The sequence below is a fragment of the Camellia sinensis genome, chromosome 9 (assembly GCF_055761805.1).
Source record: "Camellia sinensis isolate YWXY chromosome 9, ASM5576180v1, whole genome shotgun sequence".
Taxonomy (NCBI): Eukaryota; Viridiplantae; Streptophyta; class Magnoliopsida; order Ericales; family Theaceae; genus Camellia; species Camellia sinensis.
Window position 1 is genome coordinate 167,951,603 of NC_138969.1, and position 21,254 is coordinate 167,972,856.

The 21,254-nt window shown below is 33.7% G+C and overlaps 2 long non-coding RNA genes across 2 annotated transcripts; both read left to right on the plus strand.

Annotated features, from left to right (window-relative positions):
- The first annotated feature begins 3,112 nt into the window (after positions 1-3,112).
- Positions 3,113-4,606, plus strand: LOC114303511 (uncharacterized). Its single transcript, XR_014341284.1, has 2 exons — positions 3,113-4,454; positions 4,545-4,606. It is a non-coding gene; the product is annotated as an uncharacterized LOC114303511 (long non-coding RNA).
- Positions 4,607-5,734: 1,128 nt separating this feature from the next.
- On the plus strand, positions 5,735-7,127 carry LOC114319554 (uncharacterized). Its single transcript, XR_014341283.1, has 2 exons — positions 5,735-6,594; positions 6,694-7,127. It is a non-coding gene; the product is annotated as an uncharacterized LOC114319554 (long non-coding RNA).
- Positions 7,128-21,254: the final 14,127 nt, after the last annotated feature.

The following is a 21,254-nucleotide window of genomic DNA, read 5'->3' on the forward strand; positions in this document are numbered from 1 at the left end:
TTGGAAATTCTTGTGGATAAAAAATCATTGGTTTATTAGATCACCAAATGAAAAATTCATGGTTACTGTCAGAAAAAGGGAAAAAAAAACAAAAAAACAAGGGAAGAGAAAGAAAGTGAAAGAAAGACAAACCAGTTCTGTCGATGGAAGAATCAACCAAAGGGGTCTGATGATCTTGACCTTCATCTCTCTCTCTCTCTCCCTCTCCCATGGCCTTCTTCCAAACTGCCCTTCAATTCAAATTTACAAATTCAACAATAAACCCTTTTAGCATATATACATACACATATATATAGATGGTTAGTGGGTATCACAAGTCATGATAGTGGACTACTTTTAGAGCCAGAGACAACTACAATCGGAGTCTTTGTGTTCCGTCAACGATGCCCCAATTTACTGTTTAAAGTCGTTCTAAAAACTGAAATAATCATACATGTACCAAATAATCATACATGTATCGTGTTCAAAATGGACCAAAAAGATTTATTGTTTTCAGAAGATTAAAAATGTGAGAATGGTGATGTCCATCGGCATCAGTAAACTGGACAGAAAAAATGAGCAAAGAGGGACAATTATAGAAGTATTACCGGTACCCATGATTCATCATTTTCAACATGTCCATGATTCTGATGGTGAGTTCTGTGGCTAATTCTCCTGTAATTATATATCAGTCATATGCACAAACACCATTTCTTCACAAACTCAATCTAGACAGATATACAAATATCAGAATCAGAGAGTTAAGATCAAGAACACACCATCCATGATAAGGCACAAGAATTGACGAATGCAGGAGATGTCCAGCAACACTGTTCAACAAAGGGTCGTCAGAAAAGCTTCCGTGGCCACTGCAGATTCAAAAAAAAAAAAAAAACCAAACACAAAAATGAGCCTTCAAATTTAATTTCCAAAATAGGAATTGTAAGCATGTTATGTATATTACCAATCATGACCAAGAACAAACAGTGCCCAAAACATTGTCCCCTGGGCAGCCCAGTAAAAAGGCCAAACAACCCAACTTTCAAAGAAATTTGCCAATGCAGCTAATCCAAAAACCACAATAACATCCCTAATCACATAACTAATAGATCGCCATGGATTCTAGACCCAGCAGTGGCTAGGAATGGCAGCTCGAATCTCCGCTATCCTAAACGGAGGAGGTGCCACGGGTTTTTGAATACAATTGTCAAAGATTGAAGTTGCCTAGCAAAATCAGAAACGGAATGTTTTGTGTAGATTTAAAGGATAATTTTGAATTCTGATTATTCTTTATCGATGAGATTATGTAATCATGAACATGAGAATATGGGGTTAACTTCAGCTAGACTGTGAATTATGTGGGTATAGTTGCTTCCTTATCCGCTACCAGGAAGCAACTGTACTGATTTCTTGCATTTCTTGTGTGTATTTTGGGTGTAACAAACTAACAAGTGCATTTTTGTGTCTCTTTTTGTATTTTGGGTGCAGTGAAAAATAATAGAAAAATAGAAATCTAACAGAGAACAAGAAAGAAAGAACTTCAACTTAAGCTGGGCATATAAACAAACATGTAATATACACAAATAAATCCAAATATACATACACACAAGATTTGAAGGTATAGAAAGTGAAAAGATTGGAGATCTGTACCTCAAGCTAAAGAGAATCTAGAAAAAGGAAAGTAACTGTACATATGGGATTGTAAATGGGCAAGTGTATATTCAGAGATCTTTCAACTTTTTCAACATAACAGATCAGAAAAGGATGCGTTCAGGCACAAATCAACTCCTCCTCCTCCACATCCTCTCTCTCTCTCTCTCCCACATCCGGACTTGAAGCAAAGACTTAAATCTAGTTCAACGAAGCAGAGAGCGAAGAAAAGAAGAAAAAAAGAAAAGGATGTGTTTAGCCACAAATCAACTTGTAGTTTCTTGCTTACAATTTCAATTTCAATAACCAAATCGAGAGCGACGGGAGGGAAGAGCTTGAGAGAGATAGAGAAATCGATACCTCGCTGGTGGAGATGGTGGTGGCGGTGGAGTTTCGAAATCGAAATCGAAATCAGACATTCAAATGAAATCGAAATCAGAGAAATCGAGCCGGTGCAGATGGTGGTGGCGGTGGAGCTTCAAAATCGAAATCGCTCTGAATCTCAAAGATGAATCTGTGAGAATAATAACGGTTTAGAGAGGGTTGAGAGAGACGAGATTTGAAGGCATGATGATTCCAAATAAGGGTTTACAAAGGGCTTTAACAATTATTCTCATATTCAAAATAGACTTTGAAATTGAGAGAGAGAATCACCGAAACATAAATTTCGAAATCAAAATCCAGAGAGAACTTCGAAATCAGAATCGAAATCGCCAAGATGAATCACCGAGATTGTATCATTCTGAGATGAATCAGCGAGAGATGAATTGATCCATTGAGAGGGTTTAGAGAAAGAGAGAGCGAACGAGAGACTGAGTAAGAGATAAGGGCTACAAAATGAGTGAGTGAGAGAGATTGGGGCTTCAGAGGGTTGCCCATTTAAGGGAGAGAGAGAGAGAGAGGACATTCGAAGGCGCTTTTAAACGCTTGAAGCGGTGCCGTTTTTATTTTTTAAAACAGCAACGTTTAAGAAACGTCGTTAAATATTATAAAATGTGACGTTTAATAAAACGTCGTTAAATAAACGTTGCTAAAACTCATTTTTGACATTTTAGTTATTTTAGGTTATTGTCAAACTTGTCCAATGAAAGAGAAAAAAAAAAATTAATTACAAGTTATATTATCAAAATATCTTTATATGTTTTTATATTTTGAAAGTTACTATATACAATCATATTTTTTACTTTATTTTCTCATGGTAAGACACAAGTGAGTAGGCCTCTTATATATATATATATATATATATTTATGAATGTGAACTCATTGTTCCCTCTCTTTAGTAACTCAAACAAATAATTAAGAACAAGAAAAATTGATTTCTTTTTCTTCCTCACCAAATCATTCAATCCAACACTCTAATTAGTCCTCTCTCTTCTCCGACCATGACCCAAAAATATGGCACGCATTTGAAATTTTTTGTTCACATTCTTTTGTCCAAAAAGCAAGAAAACCAGAGTCACCATAGCCACAACTCTGCAGCAATCTGGTCCTCATTCCCAATTCTCATATCTTAGCCCTTAGAACAATGATATTGAGGCAACTGAGCATTGCAATTACAATTTCTAATTCATTTGTTTCATTCATATTGCTTTGTCACATACTCACACAATCACAATCATGCTTTGCAACAGACAATTTAACTCAATCCAAAAGCATTTCAGTATCAGAAACTCTTACTTCTGCTAGCCAAATCTTCGAGTTGGGCTTCTTTAATTCCAATTCTACTGCCAAGAAATATGTTGGGATATGGTACAAGAAAATTCCTATACGAAAAGTTGTATGGGTAGCAAATAGAGAAAACCCACTTTCAGTTACAGACTCGGGCTCAAGTCTAACAATTGGCGATGATGGAAACCTCAGGCTTTTGGATGGAAATCAAAACACTGTTTGGACAACCAACATAACTGTGTATGTGAATTATTCGGTTGCAGTGCTTTTATACACGGGTAATTTAGTACGCAGGGATGGTGTGTCGGGTGAGTCGTTGTGGGAGGATTTGAGTCATCCTTGTGACACTTCATTACCCGGGATGAGGCTAGGACTGAATACCAGACTGCTTGGAAAACAGAAGACGATCCATCGCCTGGAAATTTTGTTTCTGGGATTTCACCATAGAAGCCACCGCAAGAGTTCATTTGGAACAATTCAATTCCTTTCTGGAGAAGTGGGCAGTGGAATGGACTCAAGCTTGTTGGGATACCGGAAACACGTGGCAGTTATCTAAATGGGTTTACTCTTGTTCCAGACCTCCAACAAGATAATCGCTTTTTCACATTCACTTTATTCAACAGCTCTGATATTCAGATTTTGACAGTTACATCAAGTGGAGCTTTGAGGTTGGTTGAGTGGGATGAGGGCACGCAGGAGTGGAACACTCGTTGGAATACTCTAGACAGTCTGTGATACATATGGAACATGTGGACCTTTTGGGGTTTGTAATAGAAATAAGTCGCCGATATGTAAGTGCTTGAAAGGGTTTGTGCCAAAATCAAACGAAGAATGGGGGAAAGGAAATTGGACAAGCAGGTGTGTGAGACGAACAGAATTACTTTGTGACAAGAACACAAGTAACTCATCCTAGGGCAGTGGAAAGATTGATGGGTTTTGGAAGTTGAGAGGGATGAAATTGCCCGACCTTTCTACTTATGTGCCTCTTGATGATACAAATGAATGCAAATTTTGGTGCTTAAATAATTGCTCTTGTTTGGCATATGCATATGTAAATGGAATTGGTTGTACAACATGGACAAGAAATCTTTTGGATGTTCAGGAGTTTTCGCTTGGAGGAGAGGATCTTTTCCTCTGCCTAGCGAATTCAGAACTAGGTGACTTGATTTACATTCAGGGTTCTCTCTCCATAAGGATTGTTATTCCCTTTTCATGAACTTTATTTGTGTGTTTATTTTCTTTTCCAGGAAAAGGGAAGGAAAGAACAAAACTCATCGTCAGTTTGGTAGTAATTTCAAGTATCATATTATCTAGTGTGTTCATTTAAGTTTTGTGCAAGTGGAAAGCTAAACAAAGAGGTGAGAATACTGCTAATGTAGACTTCAATATGTTAGATTAGCTGTTTGTCTATCAGAAGATTGTCAAGTGAGTGAACAATGTTTTGAATCTTTTAAACAATGATGTTTAATAACTTTCTAGTTGAATTTATGTGGGAAAACCATGTGAAAAGAATTCGTTTGACAGTTGAACTGTCAAACCCAACCTATGTTCTATTGCACTAATCATCTTACTGGTTTCAATTTGCCATTTAAATTGAAAGCTTTTGCAATACTAAAATCAGGCATGTGGTGACCAATAACTTGATGCTTGAAAACAGGGGAATTGGAAGTTAACCTTTTGCATTTTCTAATTTTTGGTACAACAGAAAACAAAAGTCAACCTAAAATATTTTCCATGATGAACGGAAAATAGACTTATTTGAGTAAAAAATGTTTACTAGACTAAAGTCTTACCAATGCCACAACACTACCACCACCAACACCATCACTAACTCATTAGTTTCAAAATTGCAACCAAACATAGAAAACATTTTTCTGCCGAAACAAATGTAGTGCAGACTTCGCTGCAATGTCAAAGTAACATCTCTTTTTTCTTTTTCTTATTTAAAATTAAAAAAGGCATCCATATATTTTTTTTAGTAGGTTGGGGATGCGTTGGGGGTATAATTTGTCAATTTCAGTGCATACCCAAGTTTGATAACCATGAAACATGAGGATTAAGGAGCTGATTGATTTAATTGTCATGATTCAATCTCACAAACCAGGAAAAAGGAAGAAAAGAAGCAAGGCCTTTATTTTTTCTGGTATATTCAACACTTCAAAAATCACTCGACTAGGAAATTTGTGGAGAAACCATGTAAAACAACAAGATCTATCAGAGCTGCCAATATTTGATTTCGATAAAATTGTAGCTGCTACCAACAATTTCTGCTCAGATAACAAACTCGGGGAAGGAGGATTTGGCCCGGTCTTCAAGGTAAATGCCCTATTTTCTAAATTATTTTGTGCGCACATACATATAAATAATTTCCTAAATATTACATATGAACTCTGTAATCATATGTTGTTCAATTGAGAAAATTAATGGTAAATGATAGCGAAAGCTGGAAGATGGGCAGGACATAGCAGTGAAAAAACTTTCTAGATGCTCGGGACAAGGCATAGAAGAGTTCAAGAATGAGATTATTCTGATGTCAAAACTCTAGAATAGGAATCTTGTTCAGCTCTTTGGTTGCTGCATTGAGGGAGAAGAACTAATGATAGTTTACGAGTACATGCCCAATAGAAGCTTGGATACTTTGCTTTTCGGTTTGTTCAACTTAACCTTATGCTTAATATTTAATGAACTTGTTAGTTCAAGGATTATTACCCACCAAGATCTTTGCTGATTATATTTTGAATTGGTATTCCTGTTAGATCCAACAAGAAGAGCACAACTTGATTGGGATAAACGTTTCAACATCATTCAGGATATTGCAAGAGGGCTTATGTATCTCCATCGTGATTCTTGCTTAAAAATTATTCACCGAGATTTGAAAGCTAGCAATGTTCTCTTGGATAAAGATATGAACCCAAAAATATCAGACTTTGGCTTGGCACGAACTTTTCAAGTCACACAAGATCTAGAAAACACTCGGAGAGTTATGGGAACATAGTAAGCATCCTTTGTTCCCTTCTATTTGATTCAATCTCTCCTTTTTCTTATCCAAATGGAATTAAATCATACCAAAAGCAGTGAGACTTTTGGGTGGAACTACTTTTGTGACATTGAATTACTAAATTTTATTGTATTTTAATGAAATGCAGTGGCTATATATCTCCTGAGTACGCCTTGGGAGGAATATTTTCTGAAAAATCTGATCTCTTCAGCTTTGGCGTATTGCTACTAGAGATTGTTTCTGGCATGAAGAATAGCAGTTTCCATTATCAAGAACAATATCTAAGCCTTCTTGGTTATGTAAGTGCACTATCTCACTTCAATGTGCATTTCAAATACTTTGACAGTTAACATGTTTTCCCTATTTGATGTCGATCTGATTATAGAAGATTATTTTAGGCATGGCAATTGCGGAACGAAGGGAGAGTGTTGGACTTCATGGATCAAACATTGACCGACTCTTGTTTTCTAGAAGTACAGAGATGCATAAGTACTGGCCTTCTTTGTGTTCAGGATCACTCTGCGGATAGACCAACCATGCCTGATATAGTTCTGATGCTACACAGTGATACAAATGCTCCAACGCCAAAACAACCTATATTTACTTTTCGAAGTTTGCTGTACTCAGATAAACAAACACAATGCAACAATTTCTGCTCCATAAATGAGGTTACCGTATCAATGATTGATGGACGATGACAAAGAGGATATTGTTTTATGAGTACATGACAAACAATAGTTTGGACACATTTCTACTGTATCAATTGTTTTATGAGTACAAGACAAAGAGGCTATTGTGGTTATTTCGAATTCACATTTCGACATAATTCAAACTATTCCAGGCATGGCACTTGTGGAACAAAAGCAGGGCGTTAGACTTAGTGGATGAAGCAATGGCCGAGTCATGTCTGCTATCAGAAGTAATGAGATGCATAGGTATTGGTCTTCTTTGTGTTCAGAACCATGTTGCGGATAGACCTACCATGTCAGCTGTAGTTCTCATGTTGAGTAGTGAAATTGATGTTCCACAGCCAAAACAACCTGCATTTACAATTCAAAGCTTGTACTCTGGTATTCAGTCACAAAGCAACACAATATGTTCCATAAATGAGGTCACATGTTCCATAATTCCATCTTTCCAGAATTGGAATATTTGCTTGGATATTAGCAGTGTAAGTTGATTATTTTTAGTTGATCCAACCCAATTATGATGCTGCTATTATTGTACAATGATAACAACAAAAATAGCAAGGAGGCCATTGTGTGTAGTTCAATGTATTTTTTAGAAGACTTTCTTGAATTTCAAAATATTGCAACACAAATAATTTTAAAAAAATAAAAATAAAAATTAAGACTAACGAAAGGGACTTTTATGTGTTTAGTATATGATAAAGTTTTCATACATGCAAATGTAAATATTAATATTTTGATGGTGGCTCTCATTATGCTGATATGTACGAATGGGCTCACTCTTGGCTCAAAAAAAAAAATATTTTTATCGTGGGTGTTTGGGAAGTTACTATTTTAGTAGATTATTTTAGTTTTGATTATTTTAGTAGGTTAAAATTTTTATATTTAGGAAGGTAGTTAGATTTTTTTTTTGTAATTGGATGTGATGTTTGTGAGAAAAAAATTAAAATGATTATGAATTTAATGTGAAATTTTATCTTATTAATTATTTTAATTTATTTTGTCTTTTGTGAATTTTAACCCAAAAAGGCAAAAAAATAGCCTTTGCCAAACACCCCATGGTGGCTCTCATTATGCTGATGTGTATATTCTTAGTACAAATAGAAAGCAAAATCAAACTTTTCAAATTCATGGTTAAATTTGTTTCAAAATAAAAAACTTCAAAGAAATTTTCCGAATAGAAGAAAGCACACTCAAATTTATTCATTAATTGCTTGCAAAATATTATTAATCGTACAGGTAAACATTGTTCTTGCAGAAAAATGATTTTTCAAAATTAAAATCAACTATGTCACAAAAGATATTAAGTGATTTAGCTATAATACCAATTGACAATGGAATCGTGGGACATGTTGAACTTTGTTACACTACTGAAAAAATGATTTTTGGCGTCTATTTTTCCGTCACAAAAAAAATAAATAAAAATAAATTATTTGCAATGGCAAATCAGCGAAAGCAAATTAGGAGTAGCAAAAAATCACTTTTTACATCAAAATCTCGTTTTACTCATCATTCATCTCTCAATTGATATCTTTCAGTCTTTGGTACTCTGGTTATTAAGGATAAGACACTAACCCTGTGTTTGGTTGGGAAATTTTGGGAGAAATTTAGAAAGAGAAGGGGAAAAGATATATGAAACTAAGTGAAATATTAATATGTTTTATTCATATTTCAACTACCTTTTCCAAATTCATCCTCAAATCCCCCAACTAAAAACAGTATAAAGGGTGGAGAGGGTTATGGTGGTGCCATAAGGTGAGGTGGTTGCGAGGTGGAATAGCGAGGGTGAAAAGGTTGTACGGGTGGGCTGGCTAAAGGGTGGGATTGGGGATTACTAAAGAGAGGAGAGGGGTTCAGAAAGGCTAGCAAAGGGTTGAGGTTGGCAATGGAAGTTGGAAAGGAGTCGAAAGGCATCAGCTACAGTTGGGGAAGAGTTGAAGGGCCACAACCAAAGCTAAGAAAGGGTGAAGAAGAGCTAGGTAGGGTGGGAAAAGGTGAATGGATGATATGAGAAGGTAGGAAAGGGCTAGGGTATGGAGATGGGAGGTGGAGAGAGACTAGGGGAGGTGGCTGGTGATACCGGTGATGGGTGGAGGTTGGTTGAAGAGGGTTTATGGTTAGGATTAGGAATAAGATAGAAATGGACTTTTATAATAAGCAGAGTTACATGCAAGTGACAAAGATAGAAAAATTACAAATATACGAAGGTGTAAATATATTTGTGATGAAATGGAAATAAAAAGTTGTAATTACATTTTGTATGTTAGTAATTTTTTGTTCTTCTTTCACTTGTACTCAATTCCTCCTTTATAATAAGACAGAATTGCAATAAAAGGAAATATTACAAAGTCAATGATTCAAAGAAAAGATGTGAATGCTAGCCAGTAGTATCCAAAAAGATTGACATCAATAAAAAATGAAAAATGTGAATCCTAGTAGTAGTACCCAAACAGATTTTGAAATCAATGAAAAAAATGCTTTGACCTTGGCAAAAATAATGTCTTATAATTTTTATTTTTGTACTTTTCATGGCTTCCAATGACATTTGTTAGCAACAAACTTCATTATAAATTGTAAGAAAAATATTTTAGAGTTATAATTCTTATGTCTTAAGGTTAGTTATAATGAGTTGATTGTGGATCTCACCCATTGTGATGTAATGCTTTGATTTTTTTTTTTTTTTTGAAAAATGTTTGGTGGCCGGAAAATATGTGGTTTGAATGGCTCGAAAATGATAAAACGATATCGTTTTACACCAAAAACGACGTCATTTTTGGTGTTTTGAGCCATTCGAGCTACATATTTTCGGGCCACCAACCAGTGCTGTTTTTTTTTTTCTCCTTACCTTATCATTAGTGTGTTCTATTAAAATATCAAAATTAATACTCTGTATTGTAAATGAATAAAGATTGGGACTCCCTTTCCCTCATCCCCTTTTGACCCTCTTTCCTTTTTGATTAGTTTTTTTTTTTTTCTTCTCCAATCATCACCCACCACATTTACGTGGAATGATAGGGGTTAAAGCTTAAAAATGTTTAAATCACTGCTGATTGTAAATTGCAATAACTGCAAATAATTCCTGATGGATGGCAATCCCATTGAAAACAAATACTATATATTCTCTTTCGCATTAAAGACAACTATTGATCTGTCAATCGAGTCAACAATGACAACTTGACAAAATGTCGGCCCACTGCACGAGCAATTTATTTAAACTATTTCATGCATTTATTGTGTGACTATCTATTAAGCCTCGTTAGGCAAACTCCTTGGATAGCATCTCCAACCATGCTCTCTAAAATGCCTCTTCAAAGTACACAAAAAATTACCTTTTTTATTTTACCTAACTAGTTTAGCTAGTGTACACTCCAATCATACTCTTTATTTTAGCTAACCATTCAAACTAACTTAACTAATTTTTAAAAGAAAACTATAATAAACATTAATAAATAAATAAATAAATAATCTTTTTATAACATTCTGTATATATTGACGTGGCATTTGTAAATATTTATTTATTTAATATATATAATTAAATTATTTATAAAAAAAATATTTTCAAACAATCATATTATCTCAACAGTCATATTTTCAAACGGTAATATTCTCTCAACGGTCATATTTTCAAACGGTAATATTCTCTCAACGGTCATATTTTCAAACGGTAATATTCTCTAACGGTAATATTCTGTAACGGACATATTCCTAACGGTCATATATTTTTGTTTATAAAAAAGATTTGCTCTTTCATTTTTACCAATTTGAACTATATTTCTCAACTTGAATTCAAAGTCAAAGCACTAAAATCCAACAAGAATCCAAACCAGCAAAATTCAAAGCACTGTCTCCATTTCATATTTCAACCAGCAAAATTTGAAACAAACCCAACTCTAAATTCAAGTCAAAGCACTAAAATTCTGAATATCAAAAACATATGTGCCGGCAAACCCAAAAATAAAATCCAGTCAAACTTAAATTAAATAAAAACATAGCTTCAAAGCTAAATAAAAATAATTAATTCCCTTTTTCAAGGATTTGCATCTGGCGTTGGCGAATATATTGTGCTTGTAATGGAGGCATAATGCTCGTATCCATTGACATGATTCTCTCTTCCTCTCTCCTTTCCTCCAATGCAAGCCTTCGTTCCTCTCTCTTTTCCTCATTTTCAATCCTCCGTTCCTCTTGAAGATAAGATTTCTCAAATATCTCTATTTTCTTCTCATTTTTTATGTCATTCTTTACCTTTATCTCTTCTAAGAGCTTCACAAAAGGCGACTCTGTAACATTATTTCCAAGATCTTTAGCTTTGTTTTTCTTTGCGGCCTTCCTTCCTATTGGTCTTTCCACAACATCATAGTTAACATTATTTCCAAGATCTTCCTTTTGTTGGCTCAACTTCAATCTTACCTCTCCCAACTCCCTAGATTAACCAGGAGAAATACTGTGTCAAATCCCAACTAAAAATTCAGGTCCCTAAAGCAAAACTAAAATCTAAACAATCCCAAGTGTTAAACAAGCACCACAGTATTACATTGTGAAGTGAACAATAGTTCCAGCTGAATGGTTACATGTAAACAATTTTTAACTGGTTGATTAATGGCTCCATAAGCTAAGCCCATCATGGGTACTTGTGTTCATCAGCAGCTCAGTATGATTAGTGTTACGGCTAGGTAGCATTATTAATTAAATATGCCTGAAATTTTGGTTATTCTAAATCAAGAAATTAAAATTCAACTCATAATTCTTTTTGATCTTACATTAACTCATAATTCAAGACTATAGAACATAAAAATACTTCATATTGGATCAAAGGAAGCTTGTAAGATCAAATTGCGATTACTGCTCCAACAACACTCCTCCTGTTCTGATTGAATGATTGTAATTTAAGCCTAAGGATCTACAACATTATATATGAAATAAATTCAAAGCATTTAACTCAACTGATAAACACAAATTGTACAAATTATATCATAAAAAAATTCTATCCTTTCCCAAATTCATGAATTAGGAGATCAAAATCATTCATTTGACAGAAATTAAGTGGAAAAAAACATGGATTGGATTTATCAATTCAATAGCATTCTTTGCAAAAACATGATGAATCAGAGACAGAATTGAAGCAACTAACTAAATCCAGTTGATGAAGAACGTAATGAACAAACTATCAAAGAAACTACAAAACCCACTACTTGAATTACATATAAAATGACAGAAACATGTAATACAATCCAAATTTTTAGAAAAGAATACAGAATTCAGAACTGGGCTTGAATAAACCTGGAACCAAAACAACAATTCACCTCTATCTCTCTCTAGCATGTGCAATGGGCAAGAAAGAGAAAGGGGTTTACAATTCAACTCATGCATTACATGGGTTCACAATTCAACTCATGCCTCCCAAATTCTAGTCTGTCTTTTCTTCGAACACCTTGAGTGCATTTCGAAAATTTACCTCATCCACCTAACCAAACGAAGATCAAGGAAGCATAAAACAAAAAATTTGCCAAGGAAAGACAATAGAAATGAAAAACAAAAAAACACATAAAAAAAAGTCCTACAAAAGAATAAAATCAAGTTTCCATGAACAAAGACAAGTCCTAAACAATCATATTTTGAGAACCTAATTTATGATCGGTCTTTTCTACCTCTGTAACTTTAACCAAACGAAGATTGAGGAAGCATAAAACAAAAAAAATTAAACAGAACAAAAAAAAAAAAACTAAATTTCCATGAACAAGGGCACCAATTTCAGTACACAAACCCAATTTTTGCAAATGGATTGTCCTAAATCATGTATTCCTTTGCAGATAGATGATGGGGAAGAACAGGGAAGTGGAGAAAGAGAAAGAGAAAGAGAGCCATACCTGTGATCATCAATGGGCTGGAACAGAGATGGAACAAGTAGCGATGGAGGCCAACACAATGGCGGGAAGAGTGCTTTGCCTAGCAATGGATGCTGGCTACTTGTGGAGAGCCAAAACGAGAATTGGCAAAATGCCTCCTCAGATGCAGAGCGCGTTGGAGCTTCGAAATCTGACTTCAATAGGCAAAATGCCTAATTCTCCCCTTTTGGCTCTTGCGTTGGAGATGCTCTAAGACCTCGTTTGGAAACTAGTATTTTTACTAATTTTTTGATGTTTTAATTAAAATATGGTATAAAAAATAAACAAAACATAAAATTTTGACTTTTTAGTATAACTTGTTGATTTTTTAATTTTTTTAGTGATTTTTTAACTTCTTGACTAAAAAAATCACTTCCCAAACGAGGCCTAAATAATCACATAAGAACAAAAAAAAAATTAAAAAGTCAAAAAGTTAACAAAAATTTTGTCATTCTAAAGTCAAAAAGGCTAAACAAGAAAATCAAATAAACAAAAAAGTCTCAAGCTAAAAAAGTCAAATATGTCAAAAAACTAATTAAAAAAATTATTGTCAAACGAAGCAATTTGGGAAAATTGGCCTTTTAGTATTTTTTTTAATTTTTTAATTTTGTTAGTCACGTCATATCTTTATTTTTTATATAATTTTTTTAAAAAAAATCAAAAAAATTTAAAAAACCAATTTTTTACCAATTAAAAACTAACTTAGTGTATGCTATTAGAGCATATCAACGGTGCTAGGGATCCCCATTGGGGCACCCCCAGCACCCCCAATTTTTTTTCATTGGTTCATAATTTTTTTTTTCTTTTCTTTCTTTCCAATCACCCACAGCCACGGGGGCTGGGGGTCATTGGGGGTCCGGGAAGACTGGGGTCTGCCGCATTTTTCTAGAGCATATATTAAGGTTTCTTTTGGCAAACAAGTTAAAAATTATTTTTTATTTTTTAATTTATCTTGAGTTATATTATTTTTTTATACATTTTTATAAAAAAAAATTAAAAATTGATTTTTAACTTACTTCTCAAAACAAAATTAAGAATATATATTTAAATAAATTATATATGTATATTTTTTTATACCTAATGTATATTTTTTTAAAAAAAAAATTAACATGATTCATCCATCTTAATGACATATAATGTATCTTAACCTTTTAAGATAAGTTTATGTAAATTTTTAAAAGACAACCTAACAAATGTTACAACATACCTAGTGGCCCATTTGGTGTAACTGGTAAAACAGATTATAAATTATACCTTAACAGATTATAGATTATGACTTTAATTGGAAACTATTAATCTGTTTAGTGTAACTGTTGAATTATAGATTTAAGTTGCTGTGTAGTGTTTGTTAAATAAGCTGTGAAGTAACTTTTTCGATTAACTTTTATTTTTTATTATTCCCTACTTGTCTAGATTTCTCATAAATAATAATAATAATAATCTATAGTCCATTTAAATCTTTTTCTATTTTTAAAAAAATAAAAAATAAAAAATCTAAAAGTATAACTGTAAATTAACATGTCTACAGAAAAAGTTGATAATCAGAAGTAAGAGGTAAGCAACTTCTCAGAATCAGTTTTTTTGAGTTAAAATAAGTTATTAAAATTAAAAATTATTTAAAATAAATTTAATCAAACAATTTAAAATAACTTTTCAAAAATTAGAAACTATAAATTGATTTAAAAAAGTCTAAACAAACACCCAAGTGTACGCTTCCACTCAATATTACACCTAGCATTGAGCCTTGATGTACAAAGTTTCCAACATCATCAACTAATTAAAATATAGGGATAACCAAAGCCAAACAAATTACATGCTTGGGAATTTTCAATTATTGGGTGCTTATTATTAATTTCCTTCCCTTTGAAATGTATAGCCCATGTTGGCCTCACAATTGAAAGTCAATGAAAACTACAAAACAACAATGGTCAATAAACCACTTCAAATAGATCATCATATTTCTTAATCACATTGTTGGTAAAATAACGCCTCGTTTGGAAAGCGATCGGTTTAGTCAAAAAGTTATTAAAAAAATCAAAAAATTAATAATTTATACCAAAAAGTCAAAGATTCTTTATTCTCTCTACTTTTTGCACATGTACATCTTTTCATAAAAAGTCAAAAAGTTATCCCAAACATACTAGTTTTTTTTACATCATATTTTAGCCAAAAAACTAAAAAGTTATTAAAAAAGCATGTTCCCAAACGAGGCCTAAGTTTCACCAATAAGTAAAGTTAATTTAGTTATAGATTTTTTTTTGTTTTGGTCAATAGATAGGATATCAATTATAAATATGAGAAATATTTATATCATTAAATTGACTATTAGTCCATAATAGCTTGAAAGTCAACAAAGTTTGACAACAGAGAGTTTTATTTATACCCAAAAAATCAATTTGTACACCCAATTTACCAATACTCCCTATTTAAATATATAATTTACTCTCACTATATCCTATATTTTTTTCACAAATTACCCTTGAATAATATTATATTTTAATTTTATGGTAAACCCAAATAATAACCTTAATATAAAATCAATTCAAAAAAACTCCCCCTTAAATCTTCTCAACCATTTTCAGCCACAGCATATACTTCTCAACCATTTTCAAGCACGTTTTAGCCATGTCATCCTATTCTCATTCTTTTCATTGTCAATTATTGAAGAAGAAACACATTAGGTCCAAAGTGAATAAGGAGAATGTTGAAACAAAAATTGGGCCCTAGTCAACTTGTTCGGACTTCTAGTGCCAAACAAGATTGTTCTGTTCGGACTTTCAAATTCAAAAGTATTAACGTAAAATAGATTGAATATTCATTTACTTAAAAAAATAAAAATAAAACACAAAAATCAAAAATTTTGATATTTATGTGAAAACTTATCTCCTCTTTGATAGGTTGTATAAAAAAATAATTTTAATTATTATTTTCATCTATTATTTGATTTTGTTCAAACTTTCTTCTATTTGCAAGTAACAACACAATAAAAAACAATGACGTTGATGATAATGGTGAGTTTTGGTGGGTTGGATTGGAGTTTTGGAGTGAGGCACAAGAAGAATGAGAGAAAATAATTGAAACTTGATAAAGAAGATGAAGATACTTGAATATGAAAAATACGTATAAGTGATTAGAGTATACCATGCGAAAAAATAACATTTTATTTTAGGATTTAATATATGTTATCCTCATTAGTAAATTTACATTAAAGTATAATAGGAATTAAAATTTTAAAATTTTAGCGTATTGATTTATATTTTTGGTGCAAATAGAATCACCCCTTTATAACCTATAAACCAACTAACCTGAGCCCAAGACAAATACAACTACCACTAATTACATAAGCCCCCTATAACGGAGAATAAATAAACCACCACAAAAAGTGTCAAAATCCTCTTCATTGGAGTTGAAGACGAGACCTCGCACCACAAAAGATGTTACATAACCACTAGACCAAATGCACTAATTAATTAAGGATAGATTACATTAACTTCTTTTGAGATTTAGAGAAAATACAATCAATCTCACAGTTTTGATATAATTACATTGAGTTCTCTTTTTAGTTCATATAACATTTAACAACATTCTTTTGTCAATAATTCATTAGTTAAATGAATAGAAAATGATATTGTCATATCTTTTATACTGTAATGAATATTTTTTCTTATTTATTTTTCTATCTTCACATTATATGTATTAATTTTGATATATTTAACCTTTATTAAAATTGTAGGACTTACTGTAATTTTTTTAAATTTCAAAAGAGGTTAATGCCTTTAAAGTAAGATCACGAAAATTACTTTGTTCTCTAAACAACCTACCTTATTTTTTATGGGAAATGTTTGGGGCCGAATGCCGCGAATTCCTCATTTTATTATTATTATTATTATTTGTTGGGTTGTTTTGGTTTGATTTTTTTTTTTTTTTTAAAAAAAAAAAAATTCTTGGGCTCCGTTGGTTTGGTTGTTTTTTTTTTTTTTGTTTTTTTGGAAGGCGGTTATGTGTAAGGCTATGCCAAAGAACTAGACATGTCGCACCCACTCAACATGTGTGGTTTGATAAGGTGAGTGAGTTGGGTTGAACTGATCAGGTAGGAATAAAAATATATGGAATTAACAAATTTTAACAGGGACTGGTACAAAATTATATGGAATTAACAAATTTTAACCAACAGCCTAACTAATCAATCAATTTTATCACCCAACCAGTCCAACTCAGGCTGAATTGGTGCGGGATATCCACCCTTCCAAAAAAAAAAAAAAAACTGTTGATTTTTTGTATTTGATTTTATTTATTACCAATAAACTTTTTTTAAATTTTTTCATAACTCTGTATAATTTTTGGTATTACATCAAAATTTTAGTTTAGATTTTTGCTTGAATGATTACGGTAAAGAGCAAGTTGCCTCATTTGACTGTTTTCTTGTTTTGGTCAAATTGGGCTATCCACTTATTAAGCCACATAGGCAAGTGGGTCTCAAATTTTTTATTAAATAAATAATTAAATGTTTCACATGAGTGTGAATTTTATATTTTTGTAAATTTTACACCTGTGTGAAATATTTAATCATTTATTTAGTAGAAAATTTAATATTTTTAACATTACTCGTCAAATTAGATACCCTCGTTTAATAACATTGTTAATTTTTAAATTTTTATTATAACAAAATTAGAAATAAATTTTTCTTTTTACAAGAATAAAAGTAAAAAATATATTTAGGCTTCATTTGGGATGTTGGTTGACTTTTTGATTTTTTAACTTTTTAAATTTGAGATTAAAATCTTGTTTGGAATAACTTTTTTTTTTTGTTTTTTTAACTTTTGTAAAATAAAATAAAATAATTAGACTTTAGATATGATATTTTTTAGGAATATTTACAAATAAATCTCATCTCATAAACAGCTATACCAATTAGTCCCACTTTTGAAATGTTTATCAGATAAGTCCTACTGGTGGAGAGGTTTAGATCTATCTGAACCTATTTTCCAACTTTGGTAGTAAGGCTTGGACGCTTATGCCCTTTCCTATTTCATTGGGTTATTTTTGGTGGGATCACCTTCATTTTTGGTAAGTTCATTGATTCGGTGATACATATTTCCACAATTTGATTGTTAGGGTTTTTGGTTTTTGGTTTTTTTTTTTTTTTTTTTTTTTTTTTGAGGAGGGGTTTGGTGCGCCGTCTGTGTGATGTCGCAGCAAGGGTAGCATTTTCTGGTTGTCAAACTCACCGTCATGCAGGTATGTATTTTTTCCCCTTTATAATAATGCAGAGTTGCTTTGTTTTGTTGGTAGTCTAAGTTTTTGTGACGAGGTTCTTTGTATCCATGTCAGGGTGTCATCATTTTCGTTTTCGAAGTGGTTGGGTGGGTCCGAAATGTGTTACGACTTGACGACAGTAAGTGTTATAGTCAATGAACTGGGGAGGTAGGGGACTCATTGGGTGGGTTGCGTGTATGTTATTGGTAAGGGATTTGTGGCACTGGTTGAGTTCGGGGTTGTGGTAGTTGAGGGGAGTTGTGTGACATTGTCTGCTATGGGTTATGTTATTGATGTTATGTTAAATGTATACAGGTAATGGACACGTATGTCATGCTGGTTTGTTGTTACAGTAATACAAATGCCGTCGTCAATTTGGAAGCCCGTTTTGTTACCATGATCTGGTGAACCATGTGTGTGGCAATTTTTTAGGGTTGACAACCGAGAATGTGTGTTTGTTTTTCAAAATCCCATGTTACAATAACTTCACGTTGAAGAACGATGTTGATATGGAGAACATGGTCTCACTTGTGCGATCTTTTCGCCTACAATGTGTTAACGTCATCATTCAGTTGCGAGACATCGAAGATGCCAATAACATTGACAACCCGCCTCACAATGCACGGACTGTTCCATGTCAAACGTATGGTCCATTTGACAAGACGGATGTGGATGATGAACAAGATTTATTAGCCAAATTTTGTCCTCATGTAGAAAAGGTTTTTTTGTCTGCTTCGTGGGCTAATGGGATTCAACATGTTGGGCAAAGTTTTGAGGGGGGAGCTGTTGAGTTCCAAACGGTTCTTCGCAAGTATGCCTTTGAGTGTGGATTTCGGTTCAAATATTTAAAGAATTATTCCGTTCGGATTACAGCAGTATGCATGATGAGGGAAACCAAAGAATGCATGTGGTCTATACACGCATGTGTTTTACGTGACAATGGATTTTTTTACATTCGTAAATGGAATAGCGAGCACATTTGTGGTGTCGTTGTGCGGACACCCACTAATCCGTGTACTGGGTCTAATTTAGTGTGTGATGTTATATCCGAGAGAGTACGTGACAAACCACTGACACGGCCTACCGATGTTGTCTACGACTTGAAGAAAGATTACGGTTTAGAGGTTAGTTACCGGGTCGCATGTTTAGGTGTTGAAAATGCTCACGGGGAAATGTTCGGTGCACATTCAATTTCGTTTGACCAATTACGGTGGTATAGCATTGACTACGATGATCAAAACAATCGTTTCGTAAGATATTTCATATCATTCAAAGCATGTATTGATGGATTCAACCATTGTAGACCGTTAGTTTTCTTGGACGACATGTTTCTAAAAAGGAAATTCCAAAGGAACTTATTAGCCACCACTGCAAAAGATGGTAACCAAGGTATGTTGTCGCACACTATGATTTTTCATTATTTAATTTCATATCCACACTTTGGTGTGTTTTCACACACTTGGGGTGTGGGGAGGCTATTATGGGTTTGTTTGTACCGCGACTTTTGTAGGGGGGGTGTGTGTTTATGCCACCCGATTGTGTGTTCTCCCATTAAATTTGTTAACATGATCAAAATTGCTTGTTTTGTTCTTAATTGGGAAAAAAAAAAGAAGGGTTGTTTCCTGTAGCTATCGCGATCGTTGATTCGGAGAACACTGCCAACTGGTCTTGGTTTTTGGGACACCTTGCAAATGTGGTGAATGGACATAGAATACTTATGTTCGTTTCAGACCGACATACTGGATTGATAGAATCAATACCCATCGTTTTCCCCACTGCCCATCATGCATTCTGCTTACAACATTTGCAATGGAACTTGCAAGACAAAATGCGATACGTGAACAGTTCGTACCGGGCTGGGTTGTTAGCTAAATTCTGAGCATGCGTATATGCTCCAACTGTGGCTGGATTCAACCATAGTTTAGGGGAGTTCATGAAATCCGAACGTAATGTTGCACCGGCATTTTTAAAGGATTTGCCCCCCGCATATTGGGCGAATGCTTATTTCCGGTAACTTTTTGGAAACCATTTTTATTCATGCCTATAGCATATTCAAGTTGCTTTTTTTATCACAACCTGTGTGTATGTTTCACATTGTTAATTGTTTTCAAATGTTTTTCATTTTTTATCCACTAGTGATGCATGTTACGGCGAAATGAGTTCCAACGTAGTTGAGTCATTTAACTCATGGATACGAGATGCGTATATGAAGTGCACTCTTTCTTATCAGTGCTGGTTGATGTTGGGAGGCATACATGCTCATGTTTCCAGTGGCAAATCAAAGGTTTCCCGTGTGCCCACGCAGTCGTTGCAATCCATAACAGTGGCAAAGACCTTTACAATTTCGTTGATGCGTATTATCATGTAGCAGAGTACCGAAGTTCATATGCACACAACATTATCCCCATTCCAACTGTTGAAAAACCACCGTTTAACGTGAATGATTTTGTCATTCAACCACTAATTGTCAAAAGACCACCAAGCAGGCCCAAGAAGAAACGGATGCTTTCCAGGGAGGAACAAGTTCAACAAATTCGGTGTGGTCGGTGCAAACGTTTGGAGAATCATAATAAGAAGACGTGCAAGGAACCAATCTAGCATTCAAGGCACCCAAAAAGTTTCCGAACATTTATTTCCAACTTTTAAATTCTTTTCGCACAAATAAAGGAGTGTACCAAACACACCCATTCAGACATGTATGATGCTTACATACCTCATACAGAACAATTTTAATTTCCATATGAACAATTGTGGCTTTGCATGTTTCCCTTCAATCTGATTATACCATTTACCACGTCTTTTCATAGCTTATTTTAAAATTTTGTCCCGCAAAATCTGTGTAAACTGTTACACAATGATACTGGCGCAACTTTCGTAAGGTTCCGCACACTCACCCCTTCAATACAACCCGCAACACACATTACCACATCTAACACTGTACTGTCGAATGTATTGCCACTAAGGACACCACCACACCTGTGGCACCAGCACATGCACCAGCATCCATCAAAAATTCACTAAACAACATAAATTTCCTGTTTGCTTTTAAGTAAATTATTGTCATAAAGAAATACGTATATACAACGAACTCATAAAACGACTACAACAAACTCAAACAACATTTTTCCATCC